Raw genomic sequence first — 21,295 nt, forward strand, 5'->3', positions numbered from 1 at the left:
AACCATTAATTCTGCTTCTTTGAAACAAAACAGGCCAGGCGCGGTGACTCACGCCTATAACCCCAGCACTTTGGGAGGCCGAGGGGGTGGATCACGAGGTCAGGAGATCGAGACCATCCTGGCTAATATGGTGAAACCCCGTCTCTACTAAAAGTACAAAAAATTAGCCGGGCATGGTGGTGGGTACCTGTACCTCCCAAGTCCCAGCTACTTGGGAGGCTGAGGCAGGAGAATGGCGTGAACCTGGGAGGTGGAGCTTGCAGTGAGCCGAGATCGCACCACTGCACTCCAGCCTGGGCAACAGAGCAAAACTCTGCCTCAAAACAAACAAACAAACAAACAAACAAACAAACAAACAAACAAACAGAATCAGGCTGCCACTGACAGTTGTGTTAAGAATGCATCCTCTCTTGTCCTGAAGGTCAGCCTCCTGATGGGCATGGACTCTGTTATGTGGGCTTCAATACCATTCAGAACAGGTCCTGCAGGAAAAACCAAGCAACTTTCCTTACTAGGTGACATTCCAGTTATAGAACTCCAGGCCACTGGTTCTCTACTGGGCGCTATTTTGCCTCCAAGGGCAATTGACAATGTCTGGTGACATTTTTGGGATTATCATCACTGGAGAGGGGACTGCTGGTGACTTCTAGTGGGTAGAGGTCAGGGATGCTGCTAAACATCCTACAATCTACAGAACAGCCCCCGACAACAAGGAAAGATCAGGCTCAATGTGTCAACAGTGCTGGGGCTGGAAAACCCTGCTCTAGGCATTCTCTCTTTTCAGGAAGAAAAACAAGGACAACGTAGAAAGGGAAGCAAAGAGAACTGACTTATACTGATCACCCAGGCTTCTGACTCTGTGTTAGATACTTCATAGATTAGAGCATGTAGTATTCAGTCTTCACAATGAAACTTTGATGTGGGTATTATCATCCCCATTGTACAGATGACAAACTGAGGCTCAGAGAGGTTAAGTGACTTGCCTGAAGTCAACCAGGTAGGACCTTTAAACACACATCTGCCTTGTTTCAAGTCCCACACTCTTTCTACTAGACTTCTTGAGTCCTGCAAGTAATGCGATGTTGGTAACTTCCTCAGGAAGTATATTGGATGAGAAAGAATGTCTTCAGGAAGGATGTAATGGATCTTTTGCATTATAACACCTTCTTAATTTGGAATCTGAAAATTCTACCACGCCGAGGTTGAAGTGTCCCTTTGTAGCGCTTACAAAGAAAAGATCTGCACTATGTAAACGAAACCGTAGGTCGGGCACAGAAAACTCTTTAAGAGGAGTGAGCTTTCTAAGGCAATGATTGTTAGTTTAAGCATTGCAGGATTCCAGACGGTAACCACATCACCACATCACCGTTCCTTATTAATGAGATGTGGAAAGTAATAACGTTCCTAGCACTCTGCATTCAGGAAGAGATAACTTCCTGGTCTTTGTCATCCATTAACACCTTCCACAAACATTGACAGAGCACTGGCACTGTGGTTGCTGCTATCTCAGGGGACACCAGATAAGACACACTGGCCTGGCAAAAGGTTTACTGTCTATTTAAGGATAGACCTAAAAGGATAAGTTTCCATACCCTGTTTGAAGGGCTACAAGTCAGATGTAGATAAAGGGATAGGAGATTGTAGAGGGGACAGTAAGATTCCTGCTTGAATGGAGAGAGTGTCCCTGGGGAGTAAAGCTTGATCTGGGTTTTGAAGGATGAATAGAAGTCTCTTGAGTGGGCATGGGAAATAACAGCAGGCCAGACAGAGAAAGCCACAGGGGCAGAGGCCTTGTGACTGAAGAGCATGTAATTTTCAGAGGACAGTGATAGATAAACATGTGAGCCCCTACTGTGTGCTAAGCATTGGAAATAGTGATGAATAATAGAGACAAATAACTAAGATAATATCAGAGCAAAACGAGTGCCATACAGAACAGGACAGGGTCATGTGACAGGAAAGTGAGGATTGGAAGAGGGTGACATTTGAATGAAGACCTAAGTGGCTAGGATGAGCCAGTTCCATGACCTGAGCATTCCAGGCCTAGATGATTCTCCTCTCCCACCCCAGACTGCAGTCCCAGCATTGCAGGCAGTGAAGCCCACCTTCATGGCTGAGGCACCTGGGCCAAGGTACCCAGGGCACAGGAAAGGTTATAGAGAAGGGCTGTGCCTCCTGCTTCTTCATTTTCTGTGCTGGTCATCTGGGGGAACAAGGAGTCTCTCCTGGCATTGAGAAGCCCCTTGACAACTCCCAGGAGTGCTTCCCTGAAGGTGGGAGCTGCTGAGCACCCCCAGACTCAGGCTGCCTCTCTCACTGAGCCAACTGTATTAGTCCTTTTTTTTTTTTTTTTTCTGCTGATAAAGACATACCAGAGACTGGGTAATTTATAAAGAAAAGGAGGTTTAATGGACTTACAGTTCCATGTGGCTGGGGAGGCCTCACAATCATGGTGGAAGGCGAAAGGCACGTCTTACTTGCCAGCAGACAAGAGAGAGAGCTTGTGCAGGGGAACTCCCCTTTGTAAATCCATCATATCTCATGAGACTTACTCACTATCCCAAGAGCAGCGTGGGAAAGACTTGTCCCTGTGATTCAATTACCTCCCACTGGGTCCTTCCCACAAAATGTGGGAGCTACAATTCAAGATGAGATTTGGGTGGAGGCGCAGCCAAACCATATCAGCAACACTCAGAAGATTCCACTAGTGGGGAATGTGATGCATCTCCAGGGTCACAGAAATTGCATCATCATTGAGAACGCACAGACCCATTCTGCACTGGACCAGGTACTCTCTAAAGGGCAAGGCTGGGAGTTTATGGGAAAGGGTCCTAGGTTGAGGAGGGATGGGGGCTCTGTGCCCAGTTGTAGCTCTGTGCAAGATGAATAGTTGGGTTTTGTTGGGAGAAAGGGCCCTCAGGGTCATTACGGCATTGCCTCCAATACCCAGGGTGGCCTTGTCATTGGTGGAGGCTTCAAGTGGGTCAGACTGATGAGAGCTGAGCAGGTTGAGGGCTTCAGCCTTTGGAGTCCCCAAGGACCATCCCAGTGAGTGTGGGGAGGGCTGAGAGGTGAGAAGGCTGGGAAGGGGCTGAAGCTTTTTGAGGAGTCATGACACAGACCTTGGAGTCCCCTGCACATGGTGAGGAGGCAGCCAATGGTATTGGGCAGGGAATGGCACACCCAGTTTGTACTGATTTGTGCTTTAGATGGTTCTCTCTGGAGGCTGTTGAGAGAATATCTGGATTGATGAGGGGCAGACAACCTCTGATCCGTCAGGCAATGTCAAGGTTGATGAGGGTCAGGACCAAGTGGCATCCCAGGCTTCCCATGGGGGATGAGGAAGTGGATGGTTGTCCTGCCATTAGACAGGGAATGTGGGGTCAGAAACAGGCCTGGGTAGGGGAAATACTGTAACTTTGATTTTGAGGATACTGAGGGCAGAAAGCCAGGCAGCTGCTGGAAATTCAAGTCTGAGGTTCAGAAGGCCAGCGACACAGTTGATGATGTAGGAGATGATCCATGAGCAGCGTGTTGATGATGCCCTGGACATGAGAAGAGTCGAGGAGGCAAAGGACAGCATCCCAGCAGATCCTGACTTCTGGTGGACCGACGAGAGGGACAGAGCTCCATGGAATTGACTGGGAAGGGGTGGGTCAGGAGGCCGAAGGAGAATCAGAGAGTACCATGGACACCATCGAAAAATCACGGCACTCACCTGTGAGAAGAATTTGTTTCTTTTTCATGATGAAATTGGAGCTCAGCTTCTGACAGATCATCCAGCTAGTGCATAGCAGAGCAGGCACAGGGAACATATTAGCAACCCCTGGTCAGGATGGATCCACGAACCAAGCTGCTCAGTTTAGATTAATTGGAAAGGCTTACAAAAGTCGCACTTGCAAGTTATTATTTTTTATATATGATTAATGTACATTTTTTTTTCATTGGGAGGAGCACACAAATTCACTGCAGAAAATTTGGAAAACAAAGGAAAGAAAAAAATATTTACCAAAATACCCTTTCTTTAACCCAGTCAGTATTAGCATTTGGTGTGACTTTTGTGATCCTGTTGATCCTTTTTCTCATTTATATTTTTATTTTATTTATTTATGTTTTTTCGAGACAGGATCTCTCTCTGTTGCCCAGGCTGGAGTGTAGTGGCGCGATCTTGGTTCACTGCAACCTCTACCTCCCAGGCTCAAGCTATTCTCCTGCCTCAGCCTCCTGAGTAGCTGGGATTACAGGCATGTGCCACTACCGCTGGCCAATTTTTATATTTTTAGTAGAGACAGCGTTTCACCATGTTGACCAGGCTGGTGTTGAACTCCTGACCTCAAATTATCCACCCACCTCAGCCTCCCAAAAAAGCTAGGATTACAGGCATGCGCCACTGCGCCCGGCCTTTATATTTTTATTTTTAAAAGACTGATAACCAATTGTTCAGGTTTGACACAATCTCCATACCCATTCTTTTTATTGGTCACATAATAATCCATCAAGTGAATGTACCACTGATTAATTTGAACATTCTCTCACTTTGAATACTTAGGTTATTTCCTTTTTTGCCACTACTATTTTGCAAAATTGTTATGCTGTGTTGAACATTTTTCTGAATTTGAGATTATTTCCTCATGAAAGTTTCACAGTCAATATTTTTATTGATCTTAATACATATTGCCAAATTGCTGCATGAGATAGCTGCACAAGTAATTACCCAGAAAATGTGTGACTAGAGATGTTTATTTTTTAATTTTAGATTTCTTTTTTTTTTTGAGATGGAGTTTTGCTCTGTCGCTCAGGCTGGAGTGCAATGGCTCAATCTCGGCTCGCTGCAACCTCTGCCTCCTGGGTTCAAGCAATTCTCCTGTTTCAGCCTCCTGAGTAGCTGGGATTACAGGCATGCGCCATCACACCCGGCTAATTTTTGTATTTCTGTAGAGATGGGGTATCACCATGTTGGCCAGGCTGGTCTCGAACTCCTAACCTCAAAGGATTCACCCACCTCGGCCTCCCAAAGTGCTGGGATTACAGGTGTGAGCCACTGTACCCAGCCTAATTCTAGATTTCTTTATTGCAATCACTCCGCTTCGTGAAAGAGGCCCTTGGCTGTGACCAGCAAGAAGGATACCAACTCCAGTCTGCAACTCCAGAATGCAACTCCAGACAGCATGGCATGTGGGAATTTAGACAAGCCCACATGGGTCCTTTCAGAGTGAACTTCACTATCAGTTGGCAGAATTTGCAAAGGTATAAGAGAGGCCAAAAGGGACCTGGGTGGGATTGGGGAGTAGAGATGGGCACGAGAAAGAAATCCTGACAGTGTGGACCCAAAGAAGAGGCCACAGTGGGTGAAACAGGGGAGGAAATAAACACTGGTGAGAGCCCCAGGCACTGCCTTTGTGTGTTCCAGAGCTCTTCAGAAAACTGATCACTGGAGACTATACCTATTGAATTCTTGAGGGACTAACTTATTGAGTTGCCTGAGGATCCCGCTGCATTCAACAGTTGAATTCTTTTTTCTTTTTTTTTTTTCCTTTTTTTTTGAGATGGAGTCTCATGCTGTCACCCAGACTGGAGTGCAGTGGCGCGATCTCGGCTCACTGCAATCTCTGCTTCCTGGGTTCTAGTGATTCTCTTGCCTCAGCCTCCCAAGTAGCTGGGATTTCCAGGCACTTGCCACCATACCTGGATAATTTTTTTGGATATTTAGTAGAGACGGGATTTCACCATATTGGTCAGGCTGGTCTCGAACTCCAGACTCAACAGTTGAATTCTAAGGGCGCTCTCCTGTCCTCTGCCCAGTGGCATGTGGCGAGTGGGAACTGGCTAGCCATAGCCCCGGCTCCCATGCTTGTGTTTGGGATAGAAGGGACACATACTTATTACCAGCCAGCATGGGGTTAAGGGCCATTTCCCTGTGTGCACGTTCTTAGTTATTTGGCCCCCTAAAGGTCCTTAGAAAGATACTAGTCAAATAAGAGAGTTAAGGTGATGGGAAGGAAGTGTGGGCTGGTTTGCTTTAGACAGGATGTGATAGATCTGAAGACTGAAGGGCCAAGGAGAAAAGGGGAAGGTGATTTTCCCGGTCCTTACACCTTCCTTGATAGACCAAAGCTGATGTTAGTGGTTGGAAAGTGCTTTTTAAAGTCCAACTTGCCTTCTGTGTGTTTCTAAATTCTGTGAGAGTTTCAGGTAAGGACTCTGGAATCCCAGGGGAGCAAAGGAATAAACACCACACAACCGCAGCTTTCCAGAGAAGCCTTAAGACAGCAAAACGCTCATTAATGAAAAAATATTTAGTGGCCGACACCTTTATTTTTGTTTAGTCTTTTGACAGGATTGGAATGAAAAGAGTTATGCGATAGGGAGAGAAAGCCCTACCTTCATTTAACTTGCTGTAGTCTATGAGTATAATTACCTATAAGTGTAATTACAGAGAAGACAAATGGCATTTTTAGCTGTGGTCTTAAAGAGGCGAGTTAATTTCCGACTTTGACCAGAACTATGTTAATTAGCCGTGGTGCAGTCTCTTTCTGTCTCTCTCTCTCTCTCTCTGAATGGAAGTTCCTCACCCAGGACTGAACGTGGACTGCTTCCTCTGTACCTTTGAGTAATGAAAGGACACTGCATGCCATCCAAATCAGGGCTGCTGTATTAATAAGGCTACTTTCCTGTCCATTTATCATCAATTAAAGGTGCGCTAGTTTGTAAAGTAACCCCACCTTCGGCCCGGCCGCCCAGAACGGCTCCTCATTTATTTTCTGCGTGGTTTTGGTTGGAGTTAGACCCACCTTGCAGCTCAGAGGTGACAGGCGGCATGAAAAAGTACACTAATTGAGACATCTCGAGGGAGAAATATAAGAAAACTGAAACGGTAATTAGAATGAGAGGATTTCAAGCTGGGTAAGGAAAATCGAATGGAGGTGCATATTAGGGGCTGTTACAAATGGGGAGGAAAGTACTTGGTGGGGGGAGAGAGAAATGGATCTTAGAGTAGAGGGTACCTTTTAACACTTCAGGGAGAGAGAGGAGACAGCAAGAAAATATCCAGGGTCAGCTGTGTGGACTTTTAGGAAGGGTGGCCTTGCACGCAGGCTGCAAGGCAAAGCTAATAGGGAGTCTGGCCAGCAAATTGCCAGGCTTTCGATGCAGGCTGATGTTTGGAGGAGAGAAATAGCTTGGATTTCTGGTAGGGAATGTGATTCTAAAATTCAAATGTGATTTTTAACACTCCCAACCTTTTACACAAAACCGGCGAGAGAAACCGTAGAGAGATTTCAGGGGATTTGAAAACGGGTGTGTTCTTCGGCTTCTGCTTTCAGTCCTCTGACTTCTAAGCCCTGGAAGCTGTGCCTGAACAGGGTCCTGAGGATAGTGCCATGAGTCCAAACCCTCATAAGCCAAAAGGTAACAGAGATAGAGCCATTTTCCTGCAACATCATGCCATGTGCATGGATACATTTTTTGATTAGTAATTTGGATTTCAATTGTTCGTTTTCTTTCGGAGATATCAATTCCCAGAAACCAGATACGAATGGGCCATTTAAAAAAAAAATGTTCCTTTAAGTGTGAGAATGATTTTGAGTGGCCAGTTGCGATTTTAGCTTAGTAGATTATACATATGCACCTACCAGGTGCATAAGCTCAGAGAATGTTGCAGAGGAATTAGGTCCCATATTATCATCCAGCCAATGAGGCCGAGAGCAACAGCATGGAGATGCATGGGTCGGAAGAGAAAGAAAAGGTCTTATGGTCCAACCAACACTGGGACCCTTGTCAAATGGCTGGAAAAAGTCAGGTTGAATGTTTTCAGTGACAGGGCACCTGAGCAGGTGCCATGCTACCACCTTCTCTCTGCATATCAGACATCTCCCTTGTCACAGAAGAGCTCTGCAGATACTTGCATCCACAGTCATACTTTCCCTGGCTTGTTTCCAGCCTAAGTGTGCTCAGTTCCTTTAACTGGGTTCCTGGGAATGGGGGGCATGGTTTTAGTTCTTTCCTACCTTAGCCATCATCTTGGTGTAGCACTCAACATGAGCCCTGCTATGTGATCTGACTGGCACGCAAAGGAAATGTCTGTCACCTCTTTTGTCATATAATATATGCTTCTATTAATGCATCTCAAGACCATTTTGATTTCTTTGGCAGCTATGTCACACTAACCATCAGTGTTCATTTCTATTCACTGTTAATTGGGTCCTGTGAAGTGCTGGGCACTAGGGATAGCACGGTGGGCAAGACAGATGTGGCCCTTACCTGCACAGAGTTCACGGTGTGGCAGGGAAGATCCACTTGGATGGAGGAATCACTGTGTTAGGAAAGGTGAGGCCAGGCAGTGATGATTATATTAATACATAGGCTATGGGCTCATATCTAGTTCTGTTGTGGGGAGAAGCCCCTGAGGAAGAAGCATTGAAGTCGAGCCCTACAGGCTGCACAGATGCTCAAGAGGTAGAGCAGGAGTGGGAAGGGGGCGTGGCAAGTGCACCTAGAAAGGGAACAGCACATCCAAAACCCAGAGGCAAAGAAGGGTGTGATGTGCCAGTCAATGGCGAATGTCCTGGATAGGAGGGACTGGATGAGAGAACGAGGCCAGAGGAGGTTATGAGGAGGCCAGAGACTGGAGCCAGCCTGGTCGTGAGCGGGCCTGTGAATCGAGGCCAGGGTTTTGCCTTTCACTGTTGCCAAGCCCTTTTAAGTAGGAAATGGCATGATGAGGTTTTCAGCTCACTTCAGAACCTAAGTCTTTTTCGTGCACCCTCTTTGTAAGAAATCCCATTCTTCCTCCAATTCTCTTCCTAGGATTGAGCCCTGACTTTTACATGCAAGTGAAGAGCTGTGTGTTTATCCACATTTTAGACTTCATTGTGTGCAATTTTGACAATCTCTATGGACACTCACATTTGGATTCTGATTCTATCCCCTGATATATTTATCTGTTTCCCAGCTCCACTCAGTTTTGCTAAGTCTCCTTAGGCTCATTCCAGGTTGATGGACGTTTAGGTCTGGATAGAACCCGATGGCACTTCCCTACAAACTGTCCTCCTGGCTGCCGTAGAGCCATTCATGGACTCACATGGGTTCCTGTTTTGACCTCCCTTGCCTCCACATAATTGTAGTGACCTCAGCCTGCCTGTCTTCTTCTTGCCACCATCTGGGAGGCTGCAGAGGCAGCCATATCCATTGGCCGTGGGGCCATTCCAGAGCTTGGCTTGGCTGTGTGCTGTGCTGCTCCTGGAGATGGTGCCTTGTCTCCACTCTAGAACTGCCTATGTCTCATCTGAGTCAGGCTGCCAAAAATAGAGTGCCATAGACTGGGTGACTTACAAACAACAAATATTTATTTCTCCCAGTTCTGGAAGCTGGAAGTCTGAGATTAGGGTGCCGCTGGCATGGTCAGGTTCTGGGGAGGGCTCTCTGTCTTCCAGGATGCAGATTGCTGTCTTCTTGTTGTATCCTCACATGATGGCAAAAGTGAGAGAGCTCCCTGGTGTCCCTTTTGTAAGGGCACTAACCCATCGTGATGGCTGTACTGTTGTGATCTAATCCCCACTCAACGGCCCCACCTTCTAGTACTATCACCTTGGGGGTTAGGGTTTCAGCATATGAATTTGGGGGTGGGCGCAAACGTTCAGCCCATTGCAGGTCCCCTGAATAGTCCTTTTTTGAGGCACTTAAGAGAAAGATGATTTCCTGTAATTTCCTACCTGACTCTTGGCTGAGGATGAAATAGACCCAGATGACACCACGGTTGCTACCGTTAGGAACGTGGAGGAAACTTTTAGTGTGAATGCCTGTGAAACTTACGAAACCTCCCAAGAGAACTCGGCCTGAGTTTGGAAACCCTTCTAAACGGCGTTTTGCTCTGTAAAATGCTGACTCAGTTGACAGATGGCCCAAATGCTTATTTTGGTCAACACCTGAAAGCAATTTGGGGCTTTCTAATTATTACTCCAGAAAATAGACTAAATCCCACTCAACAAATGTGGAACTGGTCAGTATGGGGCCCCCACGTGCTAATGCACTGGAGGCTGGTTCTGTTATCAACTGTGAGTCCCTCTTGAGTTCCAGTTCCTGGTGGGGCTCCAGGTCTGTCCTGATTCCGTTCAGAACTGTAGCTTTCATCAGCCTATCTGATGTGTCCACCGAGCCTCTTTCAGTCTCCTGTGTTGTCACCTCTAGTGCAACTCTAGGCTTGCTTTTGGGGCTCTGCCATGGCAGTAGGAGGGCTTTTGGACAGACTGAACCTGGCTCCCTCCCAGGCAGGACACAGCTCCCTTGGCAAGTACAGCAGAAGCATCTACTCCAGTTAAGACATAAGCTCGGCCGGGCGCTGTGGCTCAAGCCTGTAATCCCAGCACTTTGGGAGGCCGAGACGGGCGGATCACAAGGTCAGGAGATCGAGACCATCCTGGCGAACATGGTGAAACCCCGTCTCTACTAAAAATACATAAAAAACTAGCCGGGTGAGGTGGCGGGCTCCTGTAGTCCCAGCTACTCGGGAGGCTGAGGCAGGAGAATGGAGTAAACCCGGGAGGCGGAGCTTGCAGTGAGCTGAGATCCGGCCACTGCACTCCAGCCTGGGCTACAGAGCGAGACTCCGTCTCAAAAAAAAAAAAAAAAAAAAAGACATAAGCTCCACTCACCTTCCTTCACTGCCTCATCACATTTTGTTCTGGTTACATCAGGACTGTGGCTCTTCCATCCTTCAGTGCCTGGTTTAAGCCAGCTACAAATTTCTGGATTGCAATCACCAATTAGCATGCTTTATTGTTAATAACCATAGTAATGGCACAACTAATTTCATGGATTACACAGAAATAGTTAATCAAGGCAGCCTATTTGAGTGAAAATGGGTAATTGTATAAAGCCATGAAGACGTGGCCTTATGAAGGTTGAAAATTCAAAGCAAGCACCATTTGGATGGTGTGGTGTTGAATCAGCTAATTATAGTGGTTTTATATACATGTTTGATCATTTAAAAAAAGTTTCTCTACATGCACACACACACACAGACACACACACACACAGACACACGCGGGTGCGCGCACGAGCAAAACCCTATCAAACAAGTTTCTCTTTGAATTTACAATTACTCTTGGGGGCAGGGAGGTTTCTGAATCACAAATGAAAATTTGAACATCAAAGAGATTTTCTCCACTTCTTCTAAGGGAAGAAGAGCTTTTTCTTTCCAACTATGTAAGAAGGGAAAAAATACATAGATTGAAAATTAAAATTTCACCAGGGCAGTAAGAAAGTAGAAAACACCAAATTCCTATGTGTGGGTAAGTTTGAATGTTGCTCTGATGAGATAAAATGCAACCTTAAGAAAGAGACATAAAGAGAGAGAGCACTGCTAGTTTTAAAGTCCAGGTCCAGGACTACGGCACCATTTCTTTCTGAGAAGACCACACTCAGAGGCTAATGTATCATCAACTGTCTGATAAAGAGAAAGGGTAATGGATATCCCAAAACCAATGAACTCTGAGCTTGCCTAAAAGTTTATCCTTTAGAGGGGGATTGATAAAAAGTGAATTTTAAGAATGACAACAGTCTTTGATAAACAAAAGTATATTTAGTTTATGTAAAAGCATTTGGCTTTGAATGGATCATCAATTTCGAAAAGGATAGTATCATCACAAATGGAGGAAATATGTCCACTTTATTAATTGGTAAAAACAATAACTGTATCTCAATGTGTATCTTTGAAATGTGTCATTTTGGCAATCCTTTTTCACAGACTGTGCTGTACTTTTCTTTTTTGTTTTGTTCCTTTGTTTTTTTGTGATTCAATGAATGCCAATAGCTGACACAGAATAATCTATAGCTTATATAGTTCTCGCACACATTGTTTTGTTTGGATCTTACAACAGTCTTGTAAGATAGTGAGACATTAGCTCCCACATTGTCAAAGAAGAATCTAGCTAACTAAGAAAAACCTGCAACTGACATCATGGTTAAGACTGGAACAAAGCAAGGTGTTTGTTCTCATCCCTCCTATTCATGACAAGGAGGAGTCATTAATAACTATGTATGGAGTTTCTGCAGAATGCCAGGAACTGTGCTCATGCTTTTATTATGGTGTTTTGTTTAATCTTCCCTACAATGACTCTTGTAGGGACTCTTTCCACTGTTTTACAGATGAGGAAACAACAGCTCAGAGATGTTGTGACTTTGTCCAGAGTTGCACTGTGACTTTGGATGATGACTGGAGCATCCAAAAGAGAAATGCTGTTCACTGACTTGCACAAAGTGCTCTCTGCTTGTGTTAGAAATTCAGATACTGACACAACACTAATCACAATAGCAAATACATGGAACCAACCTGGGTGTCCATCAATGGTGGATTGGATAAAGAAAAGGTGGTACATATGCACCACAGAATACTATGCAGCCATAAAAAAGAATGATATCATGTCCTTAGGAGCAACATGGATGCAACTAGAGGCCATTATCCTAAGTGAATTAACATGGACACAAAGAACCAAATATTGCATGTTCTCATTTGTAAGTGGGAGCTAACCATTGGATACACATGGACATAAAGATGGGAACAATGGACACTGGGGTCTCCAAAAGGGGGAAGAAAGGGAGGTAGGGATTGAAAAACCACCTATTGGGTACTATGTTCACAATTTGGGTGATGAGTTTAATAGAAGCCCAAACCTCAGCATTATGCAATATATCCATGTAACAAACCTGCCTGTGTATCCCTTGAATCTAAAATAAAACAAAGAAATACATTTAAAAAAAAGGAAACAAATTCAGATACGGAGAGGACCATAACCAACCTGTATCTGAAGGTGGTGGGCCAGAATGTGACGCCAAGCACGCTAGGTCTCCTTGGTTCCTTTCCACTTATCAGTAGTAGACCAGACTGTTGGTAGGTCTTTTAAGTTTTCATAAATTTTGAGTCCTGCATGCTAAAAAGCTATTTGTTTTTATAGAAACAAACAATAAAAATACAAGAAAAATAAAAAAAAAGAAAGAAGAAATAAAAGAAAAGAGAATTTCTTCCCTTTCCAGTGAAAAACAAATTCCAATTGGAAAGTTAAAAAAAATCAAATGCAGGCTGGATGTGGTGGCTCACACCTGTAATCCCAGCACTTTGTGAGGCCGAGGCCGGTGGATCACGAGGTCTGCAGATCAAGACTATTCTGGCTAACACAGTGAAACCTTGTCTCTACTAAAAAACAAAAAATTTGCTGGGCATGGTGGCGGGCGCCTGCAGTCCCAGCTACTCAGGAGGCTGAGGCAGGAGAAGGATGTGAACCTGGGAGGCAGAGCTTGCGGGGAGGCAAGATTGCGCCTCCACACTCCAGCCTGGGTGACAGAGCAAGACTCTGTCTCAACAACAACAACAACAACAACAAATAAGATGCAGCATTGCTATTTTAATGCCCTTTAATGCCCTTTAAATCTCTACGGTCACTTTAATAGATTGTCTGCTGTTTCTCATGAAAATATGTTGCCCATTAAGCTAAATAGACTGGGAGAGTTTAGTCAAGTGAGGTTTCACATTTAATGATTGATTTTCATTTTCTGAGGTTGTAAATTAAATTTACAACACTGGCATAAAGTTGAGAGCAGAAGACTCTATCCAAAGTTGGACTAAAACAAAGGTACTGCAATATATTTGCAGGGCTGGGTGTGTTCCTGTGTGTGCCACTGTTTTATCATGAGTCAGGAAATCCCACGGGGATGCCCCCACCAGCCAGTCTAACTTCACTCTCCGTCCACCTGGGTTGCACTTTCTCTGCCCACCCCAAGATGGCTGGAGTAGGTGGGGGAAGAAGAGAGAAGATAGGGTATGTGGGGAAGATTTCTACCTGCTGCCAGTACCATTTCCATATGTACCTGCCTGTGGCCACAAGAGGGTCAGGTGTGGAGAAAAGAAGAGTATCCTACCCAGAGTGTTCAGGTAGAATTGTCCCTGCATAAATAAGCTCAATGGTTAAAGATTTTCAACTAGGCCAGGCCAAGAGAGCACATATTATAAGTGAATAATATTCACTTATATAATTCCAGTCGACTGGAAAGGTTTGTACTAGGAGAAAGTGAGTCTGTTTGATGTACATGAAATTTTGCAACTCCCAACACCTTCTAGGAATTAATATTTCTGAGGTTTTTTGGTAAATTAACTGGCTACTTATTCTTTCATTTTATTATCTGCCCTTGTTAGCAAAAAATGCACTAGCATCTGTCAAATGCTTAAGAACATTTTCTAGAGACCAGCATTAAGTCTAAAAAATTATTAATGTTTTGGAGGTGGCAAAAAGAATCAGGCAATAAAGCTGTTCACAGTCTCGTGTGTGTATGTGTGCATTTCCCTCTTTCCTTTCAATTTCTGGTTATATTATTATTGTAGAATAAACTGTAACAGTCTAGCATGATAACAATTATAAAATAGTCATATGAAAAATGCAGAGATCATTCTATTCGAAAGAGGGTGTCCTTCTACAATGATGAACATCTAGTTATTATTATTATGACAATCTCTAGAGATGATTGAACTGTTTCTTGTCCCTCTGATCCAGCCCATTAGTGACTGCTCACTTCAAAATGAAGGTGTTCAGAAACATTTCGGTCTGTGAAATTAAGTGATCGAAAGATTTACGGGATTGCTCTTTCACTTTTTCTTTGGATGTGGAAGAATATGTTAAGGGGTATATACTTGGACATTTCATCAAACTTCAAAAATGAATACTTTGATTTTAATAAGAAAACAAAAAGTTGCTATTTATCTATGAAATATATTCTGTTCACTTTTCCAGAAAACCAGATCACTTTATCTCATCTAGTTTTGCTCTGATAAACGTCATGGAGAAAAGGTCTGTTCCCTGGTGGAGGTGCGGTGTGTGTTGTCTCACTCACACATGCTAAGCCAGAGATGAGTCAGGGAGCTGTGAGGGAACAAAAGTGTGTTGTTTTACACACGGAGCTGACCACAGAGCAATATTTGTCAATTGAATATATGATATTAATATTCTTCCTAACAACAGCACTTATGCCATCCAGTCAATGCCAGTTCTGCTTTTTTAATGAACTCATGCTCCTGTAATTGCTAATGATAACAGCATTATCTAGTACTTTTTACTGGGTATTTTCTTCTGAGCATTTAATATGTGCTAAAGACTTTACACACATCATGTCATCTTATCTTCACAATTCTCCAAACTATATACAGTTCACAAATCAGGAAAAGAGGTAAAAGGTAAAAATAACTTGCTCAATTTAACACAGTTAGTGGCAGACCCAAATTCAGGCCTCTCTGCCTCTAATGCTTTACACTTAATCATACTTTACTACCAATGGCAAAGTGTCTCTGCCTTTTCTATAATGAAAAATGGTTAGTCGATTCATCTTTTTAAAATTTATTTTTATATTTATTTTTTAAAAAATGTCAAGGGTGGGGTCGTTACTCTCCTGACACAGCTGCTGAAATGGAAGGACCTGGCTGAAGCCCAGGATCCCTTTATGCTTTTCTAGGGATGAGGAAATGTCAGCCTTCCTCAGTTTCACGTCTCTAAGGCCCAAGGGCAGGGCCTCCTCTCTCAGAGTCCTGGGTGCTGTCCCAGAGTGCTCTTGCCTCCCTCCTGCTATTCTGTCTCTCTACAAGAGTCTCTAGTAGACACCATTCTGGAAGGCCTGGTGGGTGTATATTGCCTGCACATTCCTCCTGTTTCCTCATTATCCACTGCAGTACCACATGGAATGTCTCCTGGCCAACTGGTATACACCTAATTTCTGTAAACTTTTTATTGAGAAAAACTTCAAACATACAGAACAGTATAATACATCTCTGTGTATCCATCATTCAGCTTTCAACAATGATTACTCATGGTCAGTTTTCCTTCGCCTGCACTTGTTACTTTTCTTCCCCCTTCCCAGTGATTATTTTGAAGCCAATCGAAGACAGTATATCATTTCACATAAATTTTGGCATCTATCTCTAAAGTATAAGGACTCTTTCTAAAATATATTTATAATACCATTATCACACTTAACAGCTTAACAAAAGTTCTTTAATGTCATCAAATAGCTAGTGTTCTTATTTCCTTGATTGTCTCATAATTTTATTTTAGTATTTTTGGTTTAAATCAGGTTCCAGATAAGCATCATGTATTTCAATTTGCTATATTTTAAGTCCTTTTCCATTTATAGGCTTTCTCTACTAAAACAAAATCTCTTTTTGTTTTTCTTTGTTTTTTTTTTTTTTTTTTGGAGAAACTGAATTATTTGTTTTATGGAACTATTTCTCTTATGTATATCAAGGACCAGTCTTTTTAAAAATTTAATCAATCACAGACCAATACCAGGGTAATACTTAAGAATTAATTACTTGAAAATTTGAATAAAAAGACTTAGGCAATATCACTCCTGATTTCTTAATGTTAAATTCAACAGACATAAAATTACATTTCAAATAAATGTAACATAGGCTAAAAAGAAAATAGTTACATAAATTGTATACATCGCTCATTAAAAGCATGTATATAGGTGTTAACAGAAAATTCAAATAACACTCACAACTTTTGTCCTTCCACATTTGTAATCAAGCAAAATTAATGAATAAAATAGCGACTTCTTATGTTAAACACATATACATACTTCGGAAATATAGAAACATGATATATGTTATTATTAAATGTTTTTACATAGCAAAGAACTTGCTTCTTGTTTGTCAGTGTGGATAAGCTAGGTTGAATTGATGAAAATATTACCTGTGTAGAAAAATGTGCATGTGGACTCCTTCCTACTTTGTTTGAATGATGCATAGAGAAAGCAGAATTATGTTGATGGGAATGGAAGAGGAGATTCTAAAGCAATTTCAGCAAACCTGGGACACTCATTTTGAGCTTTTATCCAAAATGTAGCAAGTCAAGCTGTATTTTCAAAATTCATTTTCAATCCATTATCAGTAGCCAGTTCCAACACTTTATCCTTAAAGTTATAACTTGATTTACATGATCTTTTTATCCTATCTGAAAATCTCTGCCTTTTAATTGAGATATTTAAGCATTTACATTTAATATAATTATTGATATGGTTGGCTTTAGCCATACTAAATCTATCTTTTCTGCTTTCACTGGGGATAATTGAGCACTTTCTGTGATTTCTTTTTGTCTACACTATTGGTGGAGACAGTATTATCAAACATCTTTTAAATTCTTGCAAAATTGGTTTTCAGTTTTACAAAATTGAAAATTAAAAGCCTAGATTTTCTTAGACTTTATAATATACACCTTTAAATTATTATAATCCAGCTCAAATTATATTACACTACATTTTGAATAATGTAAGAACCTTTCAGCAGTATATTTTCAGTTTCTCCCTTCCATACTTTGAGCTATTTTTGCCATGCAAGTTCTTTTATGTATAAGTCCCACAATAAATTGTTACTATTTTTGCTTTAGGCAGGCAATTAGCTTTTAAATAAATTTAAAATAAGGAAAAATAGCTTTTTTTTTTTTTTTTTTTTTGAGATGGAGTCTCATTCTTGTTGCCCAGGCTGGAGTGCAATGACATGATCTTGGCTCACTGCAAGCTCTGCCTCCCGAGTTCAAGCAATTCTCCTACCCCAGCTTCCCGAGTAGCTGGGATTACAGGTATGTGCCACCACACACAGCTATTTTTTTTGTATTTTTAGTAGAGATAGAGTTTCACCATGTTGGCCAGGCTGGTCTCGAACTCCTGACCTCAGGTGATCCACCCGCCTTGGACTCCCCAACTGCTGGGATTACAGGCATGAGCCACCTCACCCGGCCAGAAAAATAGCTTTTATGAGTAACTTAACTTTTATTATTACCAGTGCTATTTATTTATTATGCAAATACAAGTTTTTATGTGATATCATATTTCTTTTGCTTAAAGAACTTTCTTTAACATTTTGTGCAGTGCATATCTCCTGTAAATTAATCATCAGCTTTTGTGTATATGACAAAGTTTTTATATTGTGTACATTTAAGAAAGATATTTCGGCTCCTGTCCCTCCCCAAGCTGGACCTGGAGAGCAGCGGCTGGAGGCGGGTGGCAGGGAGGGCGGCGATAGGGGTAAGGAAATCAGAAGGGGGACCACCCCATGCTATGGTCCGCTCAGGACCCCGTGTGTCAGGACGAGAAGCTCAAGCTCTTCCTGGTGGCCCTGGCCCACGGAGCAGCAGGGCCATCTTGGAGCCATCTGCAAGCCGTCCCCTCCTCAGTTCCGGAATCGCCCTAATTTCTCAGTTCCAGCCACGCAGTTCAGCCCCGGCTGCAGGAAGATGGTGTAGCATAAAGGACGACCTCAGTGTTTACAGACACCGCCTCACAGCGCTCTTCACTGTTGGGATGAGGACATCATACTCAACGCGCCAGAACGTTCTGCAGATCTTGGTGTCAAACAGCAGGGCAACTGCCATGAGGATGATTGCGGTCAGGATGGACCTGTGGATGTGGTGGAAGAGTGAGGTCAGGCAGTCCAGCGAGAGCAGCACCGGCACTCCTGCAGGGGCGTGGGCGCGTGGGGTGACCTCGCGGGGCATAGGGCCCGCCTAGCAAGCAGAGTAGCCTCCTGCTCAGGGGAGCCCCACCTGGGACAGGGGTGGGGTAGGGTAAGGAGAGCCAAAGACCCCAGCCCCTGCTTGGTCTCCCGTGGCCATCCCAGCCTCTGTACAACCCCAGGGCACATGGCCTGTGAGCCAAAGCAGACTTGACGTCCTGCTAAGTAGGAACATCTCTGTGGGCCCCCTCCTGCCTTTTTCCCACTCTGGGCAGTGGGCACAAGGGGAAGACCAGGGGGGCTCACCCATCACCAGCCCCCTTCCTGGGGTGCACACCCCCGACTGAGTGTTCACAGCTGTCCTGGAAGGCAACACAGACGAGTAGTCACCAGGGACTGGGAAAGGAGAATTAGTCTATGCTGCTGTGGCTGATCTTCTGAGGGAAGGTCAGCTCCCAACATGCCTTAGGAAGCAGGGGGAAGGGGACAAGGGGACTGAGGCCCCGGGGGTGTGGCAAAGAGATTTAGGGTGCAGTGACTGAGCTGTGCTCAGGCCACCCTGACTATAAGAAAAGTCAAGAAGCACAAGTCCTTTCAGATTCTAGCCGGCTTTGTTTCTTTCCCCCATCCAGGTGGGGGCCCCGTAACCAGCAGGGTGGTGGTCAGCAGCTGGGGGACCAGGCACTGCCAGGTGACGTCTCCTTCTCTTCCTTAAGCCACAGATCACCTCCATCCTGTTGTCCTGACTTAGGAAGGGCCACAGGGTGGCGGGGTTGGGGGTCTGGGCTAAACCTGATGCTGGACTTCTTCAGGGCAGAGCCACAGTCCTTCCTGTCCCCATGTCCTTTTAGGAGTTAACTCTGGTACCAAGAGCTAGGAAGGCTTCAATGTGCTGGGAACTTTCTAGCATTTTTTTTTTCCAGACAAGGTCTTGCTCTGTTGCCCGGACTGGAGTGCAGTAGAGTAGTCACAACTCACTACAGCCTCAAACTCCTGGGCTCAAGTGATCCTCCTGCCTCTGCCTCCTGGATAAATGGGATAACAGGTGTATACCACCATGCCCAGTGGGACCTTTTTTTTTTTTTTTTTTTAGATGGAGTCTTGCTCTGTCACCCAGATCTCTGTGCAATCTCGACTCACTGCAACCTCTGTCTCCTGGGTTCAAGCAATTCTCCTGCCTCAGCCTCCCGGGATTACGGGCTCGTGCCACCATGTCCGGCTATTTTTTTTTTTTTTTTTTGTATTTTTAGTAGAGACAGGGTTTCACCATGTTGGTCAGGCTGGTCTTGAACTCCTGATCTCAAGTGATCCTCCCACCTCAGCCTCCCAAAGTGCTCGGATTATAGGTGTGAGCCACTGTGCCCGGTGAACTTTCGAGTATTAAACTGCAGTACTGTCTATGAGTGCAAAGAAACCAGAGGACACCCTGGAGGACAGCAGTGTGACCCCAGTCCCGCCTCTCCATGGACAGTTCACAGCTGAGGATGGAATGCGGGGTCAGGACAGACAGACTTCTAGTCAGGACAAAAATGGAAAGGACATATCTTCCTCACGTGTAACAGAGGGGAGCATCTCACTTCCCAGAAGTGGGTGATGGCTGAGAAGGAAGTGCCTGTAAGAAAAACCCAACGTGCTTGGGAGGTCAGTGGCCACTCACAGTTCTCCACCCAGTTCCTTTCAAATCCACCACTCCTTCTCACAAGATGACAGCCAAGGTGAGGCCATAGGTCATGGCTGGTAAGCTGTCTTCCCAGGTGACGCTGGCTGCCTACACCCACAGCATGGTTGGGGCCCAATAACTGAGATTACTGTTCAGGTTGACCACAAGATCCTGCCAGCATCCATCTCACCTGGGCCATCACAAAAACCAGAGTTTCACCTGCTCTCTAAGACTGGCAGTGGGGTCTTAAGACCCACAGGTGCAGGGCCTGCTCTCAAGACGGCTTGGACTGGGGCCAACTCAGTACCAGGCCATCCTGGGTCACACGGCCCAGCTCATGGCCTTGAGAGAGAGGGGCCGGGGCAAGGAAATGCAAACGTGGGAGGGCTCAGTAGAGGCCTGAGGTGATGGCATGTTGCACGTGATCATCCTCACTCTGCAACAGCTTGGATCTGGGACTCAACTCTGTGAGCTGCTGCTGACTGGGGTGACCCCTCCGTGCTTGGCCTTCGTGCTGTGCAGCTGCTAAAGACTGCCTGGCCTATCAAGGAATTCTGTAGCTGCCTTAGTAACGTTGATCTTTGCTCTGTCTGGGTTGTATCCCTGGAACTCACTGAGTCATCAGAACAGTTCTGTGCTAGTTTTGAAGTAATGGGAATGAGATGCTCTGGGAAATCACATTTGGAAGATTTACTGGTGAGGGCTGGGGGAGGCCGTGGGTTTTCTTGGCCTCAGGGTGAGTGAGTCCTAGGAAGCCCAAGCTCTGCTACTCAACTGGGAAATGCCCAGTTCTCTACTGCTCAGAGAGGAGCCCTGGCAATGTGCCTTTGTGACCTGACCTGGGTCACACACCTTGCTGTCTAGAAGCCAAGTGGCTCTCGTGAAATTGTCTGGGTGGACACCCCTTGGGAAGAAACCCACAGTGCTGCCCAGGTTAGCCCGCATCTTTGTCCGTGCCCTCTTGGATGAAAAGACATACTGTCCTTCCTGTGGCTTAAAGTTTTTGATTCATAGGAGGAAAGGGTATGGGAATGAAAGTGAGATTTTGTGTAGGTTTTTTTGCTTCCATTGATCACCTCCTGATACTTGCATACCTGTGTCACCACAGTAGCCTTATCTCAAACTACTGCCCAATCCCCAGTCTTTCTCAT

The sequence above is a fragment of the Papio anubis genome, chromosome 7, assembly GCF_008728515.1.
Source record: "Papio anubis isolate 15944 chromosome 7, Panubis1.0, whole genome shotgun sequence".
Taxonomy (NCBI): Eukaryota; Metazoa; Chordata; class Mammalia; order Primates; family Cercopithecidae; genus Papio; species Papio anubis.